This window comes from Corythoichthys intestinalis, chromosome 21 (genome assembly GCF_030265065.1).
Source record: "Corythoichthys intestinalis isolate RoL2023-P3 chromosome 21, ASM3026506v1, whole genome shotgun sequence".
Lineage (NCBI taxonomy): Eukaryota > Metazoa > Chordata > Actinopteri > Syngnathiformes > Syngnathidae > Corythoichthys > Corythoichthys intestinalis.
The window spans coordinates 15306993-15325570 of record NC_080415.1 but is presented as its reverse complement, the minus strand read 5'-3'; the positions used below and the strand labels follow the sequence as shown (position 1 = coordinate 15325570).

The 18578-nt window shown below is 37.7% G+C and overlaps 1 protein-coding gene across 3 annotated transcripts in view; it reads right to left on the bottom strand.

The window, feature by feature from the left end:
• The window catches only part of LOC130910056 (dual specificity protein phosphatase 3-like), a 126028-nt gene that overhangs the window by 2545 nt on the left and 104905 nt on the right, over window positions 1-18578 (bottom strand). The window contains exon 7 of one of the 3 annotated variants that reach the window (XM_057827090.1): window positions 15597-15680. The exons of the other annotated variants lie outside the window; for them this stretch is intronic. The gene's annotated coding sequence lies outside the window, so the exon portion shown is untranslated. Of the gene's footprint in view, window positions 1-15596; window positions 15681-18578 lie in introns of those variants that run through there. 3 annotated transcript variants of the gene reach the window in all.

Genomic DNA, 18578 nt, shown 5'->3' with positions numbered 1-18578 from the left:
GCCATGAGGGACTCTTCTCTATTCTGTTAGGGTTTTTTTTACATTATCTACAACTCTTATTTTATGTTTATTGTGCAATTGTGCATTCTAGTTGTAACATGTATTTGTTAAATGTTTTGATACATTTTTATGCTTTTTAAAAGATTTACCTTAATTTTCGGACTATAAGGCGCACCTGACTATAAGCCGCCACCCACGGAATTTGACACAAAAACTGAATTTGTTCATAGAGAAACCGCACTGAGCAGTTGTCCTCACTGTATTGTGGGATATTTACACCAAAGGATATTAACCGGTAACACTTTATTCGACAGCGGCATCATCAGACTGTCGTAAGACCAAATGAACCACCATGAGCTTTGAACCAATTGGCTGCAAAATTTCATTGCTTCATTTGGCCATCACTGCTCCCTTGGGGGATACAGTCAACCTTTGATGCCACCTGCTCTCAACACTGTTGTCGTCCAACATGCCTCCTAGCATGCATTGCAGCACTACAGATGTAAATAATAATCAAAAGTAATGTTTCGTGCTAATTATTTCTACAGTTAATGTTCCAGTTGTTTCATTAATTCCGAGTTATGGTATTTGGTACGGCTTTATTTGACAGTGGCGCCATAAGACTGTCATAAGACCATTATAATTATGTCATGACAGTGCCATGAGCATTAATGAATGCTTATGACAGATGTCATTTTGTGTCATCCGGCAGCTTATCTGACTTTTAAATGGATGTAAACGATCCGGGCTGGTGACATAATAGCCGGATGACACTTAATGAGATCTGTCATATGCATTTATTAATGCCCATGATCGTGTCATGTCATAATTATGACGGTCTTATGGCAGTTTTATGACGCCAACTGCTGTCAAATAAAGTGTTAACTATTAACCCAAATAAATCAACAAATAAGCCACAGTGGACAATAAAACGCAGGATTCGAAATGAAGGAAAAAAGTAGCAGCTTATCGTCCAAAAATTACGGTATGTCTGAATTTTGTGGAGTTTGGAACAGATTAGGGCATTTACATGGAATACGCGTCTCTACTTACGGAATTTTTACTTTACAAAACTTCTCCAGGAACCAATTATTTCATGAGCAGAGGAACAACTGTACATCTTTTAATAAATATTTGAATGTTTCATTAATTTATTAAAATGGGAATTAAGCAAATACAAGTACGTATCATCGAATGTGTCATTATTTAATTAAAATGCCAGCTCATTTAATGTAAAACATATATTGTTATTTCACTAATTATTTCATGGACATGGTGCAGCACTTCATGAAATTATTTTATCTGTCTAAGTCACCCATTAAAATCAGTGAGTGGGACTAATGCTGATCTAAGGCCATCTCCACACGCATCAGGGCTTTTTAAAAACAAGTATTTTGCGCCATCCGTCAAGAAAAAAAAGCAACGTCCATACCACCTTGTTTGTACGAAAACTATCATCAACACCCAACTATATAAGTGGCGTTTTTTTTTTTTTTTTTTTTACATATTAATTTATGTGCTTTCCGTCAGAGTGAATGACAAAAAATGGTTCAACAATCGTATTTTGTCTGTTTAGCCCTTGCCTCGTGAGATGTTCGTGAACTGTTAGCATGTTATAACGGGTCACTATAGCGCAATGTCACTTGTGTGTTTATATATTGTGCATTATATATGTTTGTAATACATTCCTGATGTATATGTGGTGTTGCAAGACTCCAATTCCTCAGGAGTGTAAGCACAGTCCCTGAATATAAACACGGGTCGCACATATGACGTTTGAACATTTTTTGTCGCAGGCAGTGACGTTTTGAAAACAGCAAACCTCTGGTTATTAATGTACACATGACGACACATCAAACGGAGAATTCGCAAATCTTCACTTTGGACTAGGGCTGTCAAACGATTAAAATTTTTAATCGAGTTAATTACAGCTTAAAAATTAATTAATCGTAATTAATCGCAATTAATCGCAATTCAAACCATCTATAAAGTATGCCATATTTTTCTGTAAATTATTGTTGGAATGGAAAGATAAGACACAAGATGGATATATACATTCAACATACGGTACATAAGGACTGTATTTGTTTATTTTGACAAAAAATCAACAAGATGGCATTAACATTATGAACATTCTGTTAAAGTGATCCATGGATAGAAACACTTGTAGTTCTTAAAAGATAAATGTTAGTACAAGATATAGAAATTTTATATTAAAACCCCTCTTAATGTTTTCGTTTTAATAAAATTTGTAAAATTTTCAATCAAAAAATAAACTAGTAGCCCGCCATTGTTGTCAATAATTACTTACACAATGTCTCCTGGTGAGAAGTCCTGTGTATATATACTATATTTATCGAAGATAGGTGACCCTGAACAGAATATGGAACAAAGAGTGGCGCGTTGCCATGACAATACGTGCTCTTTGGAAGGACTTCCAAGAATATGGGCTGATCCAAATTTCTTCGCCGTTTGTTATTGTTTCCACTAAAATCAAAAAATGGGAAAAACCTCCACATCTTTGATGAATAGGAATCATCAGACGGGAATGTGAAGGCAAGAAGCTGGCGTCATTAAAGTGAAATATGACGGTGGAAGTTTTTACAGTACGCAAACAGCAACAGTCGATTCAACCTTTTAAACTCTTGTTATTTGGAAGTCAATACAGTTTGGATATCCTAAAGTATGTGTCACATTTGCATTCAAATCTGTATTATGGTACTTGAAAAAAATTTTTTTTAACCCTTACAGGGCACTCATTTTAACATGAGGTTAATGGCACTGAAACATGAGCATTCACAGCCAGCCTTCCCAGTTTGAATGAATTGGACGTCTATAGTCATCAATGGCATGCAATGAGTTAAGTACGATGAAAAAAAAAAATCAACTTTAGAGTGTTACTTGGTGCCGTAAACAGTGTGTATTTTTTTCCTATTCATTTCAATTTAATTAATTTTATGTTTATGAACACTGATGTATTCATTATGATTAAAAAACAAAAATGATTAATCATTTTCACAAAGCACTAAAAAAACAAAAACAAAAAACAAAAAAAAACAAAAAAAATCTTTTTTTTAATTACCATAAATACTCACTTGACCTAAAGAGGGTTAAAGGGCTTAACTTTTTTCTCAACATTTGAACAGCTGTCCACTGTCGAGACCACTGTCCCTGAAAGGTTTAAAATGCCTAATTTGAAATATAACATTAAAAACTTGAACGATTAAAATTTGAACCTTTGCTGATTCTTGATTGTAAAAGGTTAATTTACACTCGTTTTTCCAAATTGCCAGACATCTCTGCACAAAGTGTTTCTAAAACATGCTCCACGCATACATAAACGTACAGTGCTGCTCAAAAGTTTGTGAACCCCCTCAACATTTTGGAATTTTCTATTATTTCAACCTGATTTCCTAATCAATCAATTCAGTAGTTTTTTTTTTTTGTTTTTTTAACAGTTGTGTTGTCGAGACTAAATTAAAAAGAGTTTTCATCAACTGATGTAGGTGCAAAATTGAACTGTTTGGTCACAACCAAAACCGCCATGTCTGGCGAAAAGTCAACACTGCATACCACCAAAAGAACCTTCTCCCAACAGTGAAGCATGGAGGTGGGAATGTCAAGATCTGGGCTTGCTTTTCATCCTCAGGACCTGGACAACTCCACATAGTCCAGGGAATCATGAATTCTGAGGAATATTGTCAAATCCTAGAACATAACCTGACGCCATCTGTTTTGAAGTTAAAGCTTGACAGAAGGTGGATCATGCAACATGATAATGATCCAAAGCATTCCAGCAATACAACCAAGGAATGGCTGAAAAAGAAGAAGATTCGTGTTCTGGACTGGCCCAGTCAAAGTCCTGACCTAAATCCCATTGAAATGCTGTGGCGGGACCTGAAGCGAGCAGTTCATGCCAGACGCCCATCAAACCTCTCTCAACTGACTGCGTTCTGCAAGGAAGAATGGGCAAAAATCCCCCAAAGTAGATGTGAGAGGCTGATTAGTCACTACAGAAACCGTTTGGTTGAGGTAATCTCTGCAAAAGGAGGCGCAATATCCTATTAACTGAAGGGGTTCACATACTTTTGCACACATGATATCGGAGTTTTTCTTAAATCAACCACTTTTGTTAAATAAAGAATGACAATATAACTATTTCTTTTGTTTCAGTCCATTATTTGGAATGTCAGTATTGTGGATTTGGGTATAACTTAACATTTAATAAGGTTATTTTAGTTTTTTTTACAAAAAATCTGACCATCGCTGTGGGGTTCACAAACTTTCGAGCAGCACTGTATATTGTAACCTTTCCTGAAAGCTGCCAGCACAGCTGACCACTTTAATCAGACCTCTAGAGACGGACCTACGCCTTCGAGGAGGCGACCTCCGCATACATTAAACCCAAAAGGGCGCTCGAGGCCTGTGTTGCTTCTCTCGGGACATCAACCCCCCTCTTCTTTACTGCAGGTGCACGATGGTGTCACAGCAAGCAAGGTCACGGTCGGGAAAGAGTTACATTTTTTATAAGAGTCGGGCTATGACCGTGGTGTCACCGATGTTTCATTCTTTGATTTTCATCCTTCTGGGAAAATCCTTGGAAAGCTGCTCTGTTTTGGAGCAGCTTTCCAGAAAACTGGATTAGGAGACGTTTCTTACTTTTCTACTATGTATATGAAAACCTGCCTGATATTTTAAAGGTTTACTTAAAGGAGTTTTGTAAACAACTTATCTGAATAACTGTTACTACGATTTGCTAAGATTCCTATACAGTCTGTTGTCTCCATTTTATTGTTCTAAAAATAATTCGTAATTCTTGGTCTTGATCTTTGATTAAATAAAATTCCCTCGAAAATGTGACTTGCACTATGGTACGACGTGTAGATAGATGCCCCTTCTCCTTTATTGTGCATTTTTATGACTGGTGTGACTTACAGTAGAACCTAATTTTTTGGGGTGGGAGCAGGCAACGTCTAATTATCTTCCTTTATTCTTTATTGCTCATGATCAGAGGTGGGTAGTAACGCATTACATTTACTCAGTCGTATGGAGGTAGATTTGTGTCTTTATTATTCAATCAAAAAAAAAGTTGCTTTAATCAAAAAAAAAAAAAAAAAAAAAGTTGCTTTAATCAAAATATTTATTTTCAATCAAAGAAAAAGTCACTTCAATCAAAAAAAAATGTGTTTGAATGCAAAAATGAATTTGAAACTCAAAAAAATGTAGTTGGAAACTATTTTTCTTTGATTTTTTTTTTTTTTTTAATTGAAACAACTTTTTTGATTGACGTATTGTGGTTTTGCGTTTGGGCCACATTTTGGCTAGGACATTTGTGTCTTTATTATTCAATGAAAAAATAAGTTGCTTCAAACAAAAATATATATATATTCAAAAGAAAAATCACTTCAATCAAAAATTTTTAAAAATTCAATCGTAGAAAAAAAATTTTTGAATGTGAAAAATTATTTGAGACTCAGAAATTCGCACTGTACCGTCGCGGGCACTCCGGTGAGATCCTGATGTCGCACCCCCGTACCAGTGCCCCATTTTCGGCTTAGACTCAAGCAGAGTCCGATGGCTGAATGGAGCCCTGTTGGCCATTATTCTTGCTTCATGATTTAATGCCATTGCCGTAGTCACCTGCCACTCAAACATGCCGGAAGTAGCGTTGAAGCTGCATCTTTGTGTCAAAATGATTCAATCGAAAAAACAGTGTCTTCAAAACTTTTTCCACTTCAAAAAAAAAAAAGTGCGTCCAAAACTTTTTCCACTTAAAAAAAAAAAGTTTAAAACTTTTTGCTTTTCAAAAAAGTGACACTTCAATAAAAAAATATTTGAAATAAAAAAATGTTTTCAAAAGAAAAATTATTTTTGCGATTGATTTTTTTTCTTTGATTAAAAATAGTTTTTTTGATTGAAGCAGCTTTTATTGGGATTGAATGATTTAGACACAAATGTCCTACCCATAATATGGCTCAAACACAAAAAGGATTGCTTCATTCAAACAAAACAGTTTCAATGAAAAATTAAGTGTTCAAATGCGAATTTCTGAGTCTCAAATAATTTTTCATATTCAGATTTTTTTTTCTACGACTGAATTTTTTAAATTTTTGATTGAAGTGATTTTTCTTTTTGAATATATATATATTCTTTTGTTTGAAGCAACTTATTTTTTGATTGAATAATAAAGACACAAATGTCCGAGACAAAATGTGGTCCAAACGCAAAACCACATTACGTCAATCAAAAAAGTTGCTTCAATAAAAAAAAAAAAAAAAAAAAGTGGTCCAAACGCAAAACCACATTACGTCAATCAAAAAAGTTGCTTCAATTAAAAAAAAAAAAAAAAAACGACTTGAATAAAAAAAATTAAATCAATGAAAAATAGGTTCCAAATAAATTTTTTTGAGTTTCAAATTTATTTTTACATTCAAATACATTTTTTTTGATTGAAGAAACTTTTTCTTTGATTGAAAATAAATATTTTGATTAAAGCAACTTTTTTTTGGAATGAATAATAAAGACACAAATCTACCTCCATACTGTCACATTAACTTGAGTAACCTTTTGAGAAAAATGTACTTTTTAGAGTAGTTTTACCACGCCATACTTTTTACTTTTACCTGAGTGGATCTGTGAAGAATAAACACAACTCTTACTCCGTTAATTTGGCTACACTAGAGTTGCTACAGTTTCTCTCTTTATTCAACATACTAGGTTTTAATTTATTTTTGCCTGACACACACACCCTTGCACTCAGAGGTCCTATGATTACGCTGGCCTCTTCAATCACGTGGTGTCTTTAAATCGCCGTGAACATTAAACTATTTGACATAGAGTAAACATTACACTATTGCAGATTCCAAGCTCTTTCCCAGTTTTTATTTGGCACCGACAGACCACGGAAAACAGATGATATGATCGTTTTGATTTTATGTAGGTTTTTTGCTCCACTAGAGGGCACTCATGCTCTTTGACAACTGATGTTTCATTTTTCTCATCTGAATTCAATTATTTTTTTGGTATATTTTTGGCCTAGTTGTCATGTATTAGGGTAGAGTATAGTAAAACTAGAAACTGCAATTTCTGGAGAAATTACAATAGGGCTTTGCTGTGGTAGATACAGATCTATCAGGTCACTTCCTGTTGATTTTGGGACATTTTGGGGACACTTGCTGGTGATATCGGGTCACTACCTGTTGATTAGGGCACCTTTTGAGAAGCACGTCCTGTTGATTTTGGGTCACTTCGTGTTGATTTGGGGATATTTCAGGGATACGTCCTGTTGATATCAGCTCACTTCCTGTTGATTTGGGGACAATTCAGGGATACATCCTGTTGACATCAGGTCACTTCATGTTGATTCGGGGACATTTCGGGGACACGTCCTGTTGCATGGCTGTCAATGGAATCGACTTACTTTGGCGCCATTCGAATGTCAGTGCGCTGTAATGGTAAATGGTCATAAATCACAAAGACCTATGTTTTCCTGCCATTGAAAATGAATGGGAAACTTGGACGTACATGCTCATTGTTACCGGCATCCCCAAGGGGCCGCTGTCCCGTTTCAATATGACCGGCATTGCAAATTTAGCGTAGAAGAAGTGGGCGAGCGCAGAAAGAGAGAGAGAGGCGGGTGTAAAAAAAGAGTTGCGCGGTGTGAAGTGGCTTTGTCCCCCGCGGGTTTTGTTTTGTTTGTTAATAAAGTCTCCACAAAAAAAGCCATCCGAAGCATCCAGGTGTTTTCATACACATCGTCATCTCCCCGAAGTACGAACCGGGTGAACCGACAATGAACGAGCCACGGAAATCGGCGGTCCACTCCCTACTACGGTCCGGAGTTGAGAGCAGGGGTGTGTCTAGGATTTTTTTCTTGGGGGGGACAGACAGGGTCACAGTCTGTAGAGGGGTGGCTTATTTTACTGTAGGGGTGTAACGATACACAAAAATCACGATTACCTCGGTTTTGGGGTCATAATTCCTTACATTACAGTATAGGAATAACATGTTAAACCATTTGCTTGCTCAGCACGTTGTTTATTAAACCAAAACTCACACATGATCACAGTAGCACAAATCAAGGACAAGTTTCCTCATGAATCATTAGAATCCTTCCCTAATCACCCCAATCATGAATGAATACCCTCTTGAATATCAAAGAGCCACTGCAAATGTAGTGGCAGCATGCAATCATGGCCTTAAAGTGCCTGTGACACGAAAAAGCATGTTTATTTCATAATACACGCGGTATTTTATGCCCCTGAATGATATGGGCCGCTTGGATGTGTGTGGAAGCGATCGCTATTTTTATTTAGTTTTTTTAATCCCGCGCCATGAAAATGAGTGACTTCCGGCTTCGGTCTTGCAAAGCTCTCCTAATGGTCATTAGCAGCACCACGTTAGCTGCACAACAAATCCAGCCACCCTCCTCCGGGGAACGAACTGTAAATTGCTCTCCGCCGGGCGGTTTGCCGATCCACTAAGACAATTGACAACCGGGTCGTCATGTCAAATAATCCAGGATAGTTATGTGTGATTTTCCACTTCGAAGACTTTGAAACATCACTCGGTTTGGGTTAGCATGTCGGCTACCTGTCACGGCTTCTGGTTTGTTTACATTCTCCGAAGCCGGGGAAGGGAAATGACATATGTCCGATTTAGGTGTCATAAAATATCGTTCGGGAGGTGCGACAGTAAAGGTGAAGTCGACATTTTTTACCATTATGGAGTAATTTTGCCATGTCGTCCTGAATAAATGCATTTTTATTATTTCATATTCCATTCAGCACAATACTGTTATTTGTCATGAACATGCCATTTATTTAGCAATTGGGGAAAATACTTGGATAAAAAGAATATCCTGTAAAAATATTGAAGTAAAGAGACAGAAACAATGACATTTTGCCGCTCTCTTCGTCGCGTTTTCCTCGTTGTGAATAGATCCCCCTCGACGGGCTGACTGGTCCTTCTCAAGCCATTTATATAGCTATTGGGGAAAAATACTTGGATAAAAAGAATATCCTGTAAAAATACTGGAGTAGAGAGACTGAAACAATGACATTTTGCGGCTCTCTTCGTCGCGTTTTCCTTGTTCTGAATAATTCCCCCTCAATGGGCTGAATAGTAAAACCGATGAGCCCAGTCTACCGCTGACGTCATCCACCTGTTGGGGACGCTAAAGCCCTATAATGGTAGGCGTGGCTAACCCGCAGATTAAAAGACTAATTTCTCGTCATCTGTGCTTTTCTAAATTGTTGTATATAGTCGAATCGTCTCAAAATATGATTCTAATTCACATAATAATGCCATTTAAGACTTTTTTTCTCGTGTCATATGCTCTTTAAGGGGGGGCACTTAAGGTGGCCAACCAAATTTCAGGGGTGGCAAATGCCACTCCCGGCCACCCTGGTGGCCACGCCCCTGATTGCGAGCACCGCAATTACCAAATGTGCAGATTGGTCACACCGTCAATGGCATGGACGTGCATGGCTGTCAATGGCATCGACTTACTTGGGCGCCAGTTGTCAATGTTAATAGGCTATCATGGCATATGGTCATAAATCACAAAGACGTATGTTTTTCTGCCAATGAAAATAAAAGGGAAATTTGGACGTACATGGCCGTCAATGGCATGGACTTGCACGGCTGTCAATGGCATCGACTGACTTGGGCGCCAGTTGTCAATGTCAATGGGCTGCCTGGGTAGATGGTCATAAATAACAAAGACCTATGTTTCCTGCCATTGAAAATGAATGGGAAATTTGGACGTACATGGCTGTCAATGGCACATTAGAAATGAATGGGTTAGTTTTTTGGCAAATTTGGGGGGAACCATACTTTTTTGCCAAGTTCTGTCTTGGAATTTTTTGTAAAAATTGTAGGACTATGTATTTAGAGGTGAACGGAAAATATGGGGGGGGGGGGGGGGGGGTCGTTTGTAAACTTCTCTCTGCGTCACGTGAAAAGTCAGATCATTTTGATATTGGAACTGTGACGGAAGGCCAAACAGTTTGGGCTGTGTGATGAAATTCGATTTTTAACAAAAACGTATTTTACTCTGTGGGCATGTTTGCAAAGCCCAATCTATTAATAACAGTTCTAACGATGGTGTTGAGAAAAAAAATTTCCATCGTTTAAAAAAAAATTTCACAATGTAAGCAGTTACTCACAATGTTACGCATGACTTGAGTATTCTTTTCACCAAATACTTTTTTGCTTGTAGTTGAGAACATTTTTTGGATGACTACTTTTACTTAAGTAATATTATTTTGAAGTAACGCTACTTTTGACGCAAATCTTTGGCTACTCTACCCAACTCTGCTCATGATGAATAATTATATGGGAAAGGAGAGGTAGCAAGTTAAGTTATTGAGTTGTTATTACACAATATCTATAGCTCTAAAAACAATTTAAACTGACTGATTTGAGGAAAAACAAAAATCCAAACTAAAAAAAAAGAAAAATCCAAACTTCTCCAATTTATCAGAAATAAATGGAGGCCACAAAAGAAGTTTTCTTGGAAAGTAGAGCAACAGATGCAGGTGGTCAGGAAGGAGTTTGGATTCTAGATGTAGTGTCACGTCTTCTGTATCTGTCACATAAACTGAGGACTCTTTTATAACCACCGCGCATGTTTTGATAAGGTATTACTTTACAGAAGATCCATAGAGGCACCTCAGGGAAATCTGCCGTTTTTGAGCAGCCTCCAGTAAAATTGACCGGGACAAGATGTTACTTGCTTTTGTACTTTGTATCAAATATTTTTTGCGCCAGAACTTGTAACGGCGAAGGCTACAAAAGAAGTTTTATTGGAAAACAGATGCTGAAGCGCTTAATACGCCGTTCCAACGAGGTAAACGATTCCCTCGATGACGGTTAACTTCTATGCCATCTTCCTCTTCTGGTCCGTCTTTCCTAATGGATCCTACAGCGACGCTCGATGACAGAGGCCGGGAAAGTCAGGCTCTTCCTGTTGCGAGCTTCGAAGGATACAACAGGAGTCTGATTGCACTCCAACCATGAAAATGCCAAGGTTTCCCATCTGGTGAGCTCCGGTTTCGGCCTGGAAAGCGTTGCGTTGTCGCTCACCAGAGGACTGGTGTTTGGAAAGGCGCAAACATCAACAGGAATCCTTCAACTTTTCATGTTCGTTTCACTATTTTGACACTTTTCGCTTGATATCATTTGCTGGCGCTCCTTTTATATTAATTTTGCTTCCAGCCATGAAATCTCTCCAAAAATGTTTGTTTGGAGGTTCAGCCCATTGAGAACTCCAATTGATGAGAGTCATGTTCTTTTATTAAAATCACATGTTGGGCTTTTAAAATGAGTTTAAAGGGGGAAAATGTCATAGCTTTTTACACCACCCTGGTACCTTGACTTACAAGAAGTTTACTGCTTTGATTTGTGAGCCAAACTTTGAGTTATGAGTGTGTTTACCCAAAAGAAGCAGCATTTAACCAACTGGATGCCATTGACAGCGGTATACATTCAAATGGATTGGAAAATGACAGCGAATGAGTTGAACCTGTGGTTCTCAAAGTGTGGTTGGTACTCATGGTGTCCCTATCCGATTATAAGTATCAGTATCATTTTTTGGAGTATCGGACAGTATCGTATTTAATCGCAAGATTGGATCCGATCTGGTTGTCACGTGTTTTCAGTAACATCATGGTTTTTGGCTGCTGTAAATCAAACAACTAAAGAAATATGTCCACTGAGTGACACTTCTGCCGTTTAGGAACGATTAGGGATGTCCTGATTTTTCAGATAATCGGAATCGGGTGAAAAGGATCGGGTTTTTAAATTTTTTTTTTTTTTTAAATGTATGTTTTTGTGCGTCATGCGCATACAGCTTCTCACCCTCCCTCCTGCTAAGCAGTGCGACAAAACTATTTATCTTGGTCACCAGTGCAGCTGCCGTTTGGTACGTAATGTTAATGATGATTGACAGGTTTGTAGCTTTGATCTGGCCAGGAAATCCTCGGTAGCTCTACGATTAAAGGCACAAATGCGTTAATCATCGTTAAGCTTGGTACACAGATATAAGTTTGCTGTTAACTCATTCATTGTGTAAGTGAGAGGCTGTTCTTGGCAGCCTGTGCGTCAAGGCGTGAGCGAATTTGAGTGGACTTACTAACTGAAACATTCAATAAAGACAAGCACTTTTCTATGTTATTCTTGTTTCAATTCTGGGACCGTGGGATCAATCCCTGCTCCAGATTTCCTGTGTGGAGTTTGCATGTCATTCCCGTGCTTGTTCGGGTTCTCTCCAGGTTCCTGCCACCCCCCCAAAAAACCTGCATTGTATGCTGATTGAACACTCCAAAATGTCCGTAGGTGTGAGTGTGTGCGTGTCTGGTTGTGTGTCTATAAGTGCCCTGTCCGCTTTCTGCCTGGAATTAGGATATGATTGGCTCCGGTGTTCGGCCAGTCCTTACTACGCGGCGAAACGTCCTACACAATGCTCAGCCCGCTTGCGCATGCATCCACACGCATGCGCACATTGGTTAGAAGTGGCGAGTACTCACTATTTTTGTTTTTAATTAGTTATTTAGAACAGGGGTCCCCATTTGCCGGGCTACCGGGCCGCACAGAAATAATAATTTAATAACGACCCCATTCTGGCCGAATTAACCCTGTGCCCCTGTTTACCACACCAATATCCCTGTCTACTCTAGATATAATACTACGGGATAGATTGCAATGTCGTCATAGAAATCCATTGATTGGACTGCTAGCATTACATCTTGTTTGTGTATATAATATATATATGTGTGCGCTTGTCCTCGATAATAACGTCTTCCTAGGCCGCGGGCGCAGCACATTTGTTCCCGGAAATAGTTTGCCCCCACACGAGCGAAGATAACTGGAAAACAGACGACTTTGGAGATATTTTTACGGCGAAAAAGATATTTTTACGGCGAAAAGGGCACCAGATGAGCCTACAACCTCGAAGACCCACGAACTGCGAAGGAGTGGATTCGTGACCCGCAAATGACATCACAAATGACGGCGACCTTATTAAACGTACATTTGAGACAACAACTCTACCGAGGTTCTGGATTAAAGTCATTCTGGAATATCCTGAGATCGCTACAAGAGCATTGAAATCCTTGCAACAGTTTCCAACATCGTATCTTTGTGAAGCGGGCTACTTAATTAATGTTTAACGACAAGGGGAAGTCGTTAATGGTGAGAGCGGTGTGCAGTTGTTGTGTGCAGCTTACATGGCAGGATGTATCTGAGGAGAACATTTCTACAAGTCCTTCCATGATCAAACGTAAATTAATATTCCTTTCTTTCAAGAAAGTTTGCAGTGTTTACTTTGGAATAGCTGCATTTGCGCATTTTGCGGCTATGTTTAATGTTATGCGCATGCGCAGAACCGCATCGCTGCAATTTTTGATGGGTTGCATAATTTGTCAGAACATCGGTCCGTGAAAAAAAGACCCATATAACACCCGTCCGTGGCGCAAAAAAAGTTGGGGACCCCTGATTTAGAACCTTTTCACTGTCTCAAAGATACTTTTTGCATGTATTACCCTCTCATACTTTTAACCATTGTGTTTTTTTGTGTTAGCTTTGAAGCAGTTGACCACATTAGGCACGTAGCGTATTTAAACCGTCCTTAATTGATATACAGTGGGGAGAACAAGTATTTGATACACTGCCAATGGATTTTCCCATTTAAGTATTTTCTGCAGGCATTTTTTTAGTACGTTATTCCTGTATGCATCTAAACAAAACAAGTTTACAGCGCACGGTAGTACTTTGGGTGTCAAATTCGACTAATGTAGGATGTTTTGCCGATGTAGCAGATTTTGGCAGAACACCGGCTCCCCCGCGACCCTCATGAGGATAAGCGGTTCAAAAGATGAAGGAATTATATGACTGCTAAGGAGAGTGATTAAAAGTATGGCATTAAAGGTGATACAATGAAAAATGTGGGTGCGCCTACATTTTGTACTGGTGCACCTTAAGAAAAAAGTGCAAAAAGTAAGTGTGAATCCTTGGAACATACTGTATATCACAATCTTAATTTTTTCCAATATCATTCAATTTATATATTTCTCTATGTTTTTTTCTTCCAAAAAAAAAAATGGTATCAGACCAGGACTCGGTATTGGCAGATTCTCAAAATCATGTGACTCGGATGGTGCAAAAATATGCAATCAGGACATCCCTAGAAACGATATGATAGTAACAGAGTATCATGTAATATGATGTAATATTTGCAAAAAGAGCATTACTGAGGAGGATTCTTTTTTTTGCATTTTTTTAACAAGCTAGATATCTGATCGGCATCGGATTGGTATCAGCAAACAAATCTTGGGGGAAAAATCGGCTCAGGACATCCTTCGTTGGTACAAATCCTTGAACCACCATTTCTTCTGTTTTTTTAATCAGGACTGTTTAGGAAACAGCGAACATATTGTTGCTGTATACTGTGCCGACATCACATTTTATTTATTTATTTATTTTAATTTTAACACCAAATTACTTACTTAAAGGGAACCTCGGACTTAAAGACTTGTAGGCTCTAATAAGCCACAACGGTTCTCTTTTACTCAAATAATAAGTATTCAATAGTATTCACTTACTCAAATACTAAGTATAAATGTTGCCATTGATGGACTGGGAGAATAGCTGTGCTAGCTAGCAAGCGAAGCTTGTATGACGACTGGCATGATTTTGTCACATTCTGCTGCAATTGCAGTTACAGAGCTGTGGGATGAGTTTCCAACTTCGTACCTGCATCCAATTTCAGCTCTTTAGCAGTATCTTTAAGCCGATCCTAGGCGGCTTGCCGAAATTTTGACTTGCTGCCATTTGACGGTTTGTATTCTCGATCCCTTCGTTGAATTCTGGCCTTGTTTTTTTTTTTTTTTTATTTGTTTGCCGCCTTGGGTTTTGGAATTCTCTACTATGTGCAAGTATTTGAGTACATTATTTGTTTTCATCTTGCTTTTGCGGCCTCTCACCACAGTTTTCCCTCTGTTTTTTGGGGGGACCTGCTGTCACAGACCCTTTGTTGTGTCCCTTTATACGATCGCGTGGTTTTTGTGTGTGTTCAATATAGTAAATCCTCTGCTCAATCCCTCTGCTATTGTTGTCTGCTTTGTGGTCAAGCCTCGCTTCCACATTTGTGGACCATTTGTTGCTTTTAATCTGAGGACTTGAGTTACTGATTGCAGATAATAGATCAATAAACAATACACATACTATCGATGTAGGAAAAAAATAACATAGTCCTTGTGGTGTCGCTAAAAGTGTGGTCTTGAGCGCTCCCTTAATGCAGCGCCAGTGCGGAGTGGAATAAAAAAAGAATCCCGTTTGCTCACAATGTGTCTAACGTGCTTTACGTACAAATAATGTACATGACAGTCCTCTTATACCTCAATGTGCTCAATGTGCAAAATAAGGCGTCATTATAATCTGTTGGGCAGAAAATGATATGAATAGCCAGCAATCAAACTAAGTTTAATACATTTATTCATTGGTTTTCTCTGTCGCTTATTCACCGCCACGCAACACTTGCAGGATGATCATCAATCTCGACAGCACTTTTACGTGACAAAAATAAGGCAAGGCAGCATTCCCTCAGTCACGGAGGCAATACACGTCTTGGTAGAGACAAACTGCATCAAAGTTCTCGTGTGCTGTGATGAATGGGCTGTCTGCGAAAATAAACGGCTTTGTTTCACTGTATACCCTAATCATATGTAAAGCACACGACAGCTCTGGATGCTAACTATCTGCATAATTTTATTGGAATAAGTTGGATCACACAATAGTTTACAGTGAAGATCTGCAAACAGTTTTTGACATCAATCTGCTCTAGTGACGGAGCAGGAGAGTGCTGTCACTAGCGAACTTGACACATGAACACTACCGGTTTTGTGCTACTCTCGTCTCATCCCGTCTTTCCTGTTCATTTTGCTTTTGCTGCTCGTTTTCATTAAACATCTACAGGACTGTCCCACTTGTTCGGGTTCAAATTGGAAGGGCAGAACCCACGACATGTGGAAGCCCGGCAGCGTGGCCCAGTGACGTCACTGCCCAGAGTGCATTGCGTCGTCAACAACAATGGCGACTTACTACTTAAACTAATGTTACAAATTTCATTCAAACAAAAACATTAAGAGGGGTTTGAATATCAAATTATTATAACACATACAAACATTTTTCTTTTGAGAACTACCGTATTTTTCGGCCTATAAGTCGCAGTTTTTTTCATAGTTTGGCTGGGGGTGCGACTTATATGGTTATGGTGTTATGGTGTTACACTTATATAGCTCAGGAGCGACTTATGTGTGAAATTATTAACACATTATGATATCATTTCACATGTTATTTTGGTGTTTTGGAGTGACACTGATGGTTTGCTAAACTTGTTAGCATGTTCTTTATGTTATAGTTATCTGAATAACTCTTAATAGCTATGGCCACGTTCGCATTCTGCCTTTGGAAATGTGAGTTTAATTGTATTATTGACTTTTTTGTATTGAAATGCGTGCTTTTAGTTTGTGGCGCTTTCACGCCCACGTGAGGGGGCACTCGCACTTGTTTACATGAAGAAGACCGCTCACACGCCAGAAGAAGACTGTCAGCTGCGCAGCTTGAGTGAGTGGGCGAGTTAGTGAGAAAGAAACACGGCTGCGAACCTACGTTCATTGTTTATGCTTGTAAAATATCTCTACAGAGGCAACGCCTATGTTTATCATCTTTTATGTTGTTGTTGTGTGTTTTCCACCCGTGATCGGACACTTAGAGCCAGTTGTGTGGTTGTTTGAATGATGTGCTAATGCTAGCGAAGGCATGCTAACCGTTTGTGTCATTGCTGTAACAGCACCTAATTATCATTTATTTACGTTGATGCGAACCTGTTTGGTATCGAGGACGAACTTGATTCTGCAAATTATACGGACGTCAAGCATCGTCATTTGGGAATTTAGCTCGCTGTATAGCCAGGACCGAGCCGTAGCGTCCTGGTGAGGACAGTATATTCGCATTTCGTTGTTCATGCGCTGTACACTTATTCAGCATGTTGTTCTCTATTGTATTTTTATATTAAATTGCCTTTCAAGATGACAGACCTGTTCTATGTGTTGGATTTTATCAAGTAAATGTCCCCCAAAATGCGACTTATACTCCGTTGCGACTTCTATATGGGGTTTTTTTGTCTTCGCTGGGCATTTTATGGCTGGTGCGACCTATACTCAGGTGCGACTTGTAGTCCGAAAAATACGGTACATGTGTTACTATTCTTGGGACACGTTAAATGTACTTGCTGTCATGGCTTGGCCAGACACCGCTAGACGTCCAATTCATTTGATGTTCATTCACTGCCGCCACTTCAAATGGACTGGGCGTCTACGGGTGATAAAAGTAATGGATGTACCACAATCCCTTCCTGTTGTTTTGAATAATGTGTTTTCTATTTTTCTTTGATTGAAAATGTTATTTTTGATTTAATTTTTTTTTTTTTTTTTTTTTTATTGAAACAACTTTTTTTATTGAAGTAATGTAATTTTGCGTTTGGACCACATTTTGGCTAGGACATTTGTGTCTTTATTATTCAATCAAAAAATAAGTTGCTTCAAACAAAAAATATATATTTTCAAAAGAAAAATCACTTCAATCAAAAATTTTTAATAATTCAATCGAATAAAAAAAAGGTTTGAATGTGAAAAAATATTTGAGACTCAGATATTCGCATTTGAACACTTCATTTTTCATTGAAACTGTTTTCTTTGATTGAAGCAAACCTTTTTTGTGTTTGAGCCATATTATGGGTAGGACATTTGTGTCGAAATCATTCAATCCCAAGAAAAAATGCTTTAATCAAAAAACTATTTTTAATCAAAGAAAAAAAATCATTTGCAAAAATATATTTTTTTGCAAATATTTTTTAAATTTGAAATATATATACTTTTTGCTTTTCAAAAAAAGTGACACTTCAATGAAAAAAATATATATATTTCAAATAAAAAAATATTTTCAAAAAAAATATTTTCTGCAAATGATTTTTTTCTTTGATTAAAAATAGTTTTATGATTAAAGCAACTTTTATTGCGATTGAATGATTTAGACACAAATTTCCTACCCATAATATGGCTCAAACACAAAAAGGATTGCTTCGTGTTCGAATGCGCATTTCTGAGTCTCAAATATTTTTTTCGCATTCAAACCTTATTTTCTACGATTGAATTTTTTTAACTTTTGATTGAAGTGATTTTTTCTTTTGAAAATATATATTTTTTTGTTTGAAGCAACTTATGTTTTTGATTGAATAATAAAGACACAAATGCCCTAGCCAAAATGTGGTCCAAACGCAAAATTACATCACTTAAATCAAAAATGTTGTTTCAATCAAAAACAACTTGACTTAAATCCAAAAAAAAAAAAATTCAAAGAAAAATAGTTTTCAAATATATTTTTTTCGAGTTTCAAATTTATTTTTGCATTCAAACACATTTTTTTTTTTTATTGAAGTGACTTTTTCTTCGATTGAAAATATATATTTTGATTGAAGCAACTTTTTATTTGATTGAAGCAACTTTTTTTTTTGATTG